Source organism: Triticum dicoccoides, chromosome 3B, assembly GCF_002162155.2.
Source record: "Triticum dicoccoides isolate Atlit2015 ecotype Zavitan chromosome 3B, WEW_v2.0, whole genome shotgun sequence".
In the NCBI taxonomy this organism is placed as follows: domain Eukaryota; kingdom Viridiplantae; phylum Streptophyta; class Magnoliopsida; order Poales; family Poaceae; genus Triticum; species Triticum dicoccoides.
Genome location: NC_041385.1, coordinates 619,567,624 through 619,568,026, shown reverse-complemented (window position 1 = coordinate 619,568,026; position 403 = coordinate 619,567,624).

Here is a 403-nt window from a genome sequence, read left to right as displayed (position 1 = left end):
GGAACCATGTCTTACAGACGCATTTGTCTGAAATGTGTGTGGGGGGGGGGAGTTACAGTTCTACCCCCGCCTTTAGGCTTCTCAACTTGGGTCTATGAACTGAGGGTTGGGGATAGTAGAGTAACTTTGCTTCTCCCCAAATAGTGGCTGGGAGCGATTTCGGGTGAGGAGGGCATGTTTTGAAATATAGTGAGCGCGAGCGATTTTGGGCGATGAAAGAGTGTTTTGAAATAGTGGGCGCGAGCTATTTCGGGTGAGGAGATTGTGTTTTGCCGACCAAGGTTCATGAATTATTCGGCACATGTCATTTCGTCCGAGGAGAAGGCGCACTTGGATGAAGTTACAAACCAACCCTCGATGGACAACAGGCCAATTGATGCGTGTCCCACATAGGACGATAATT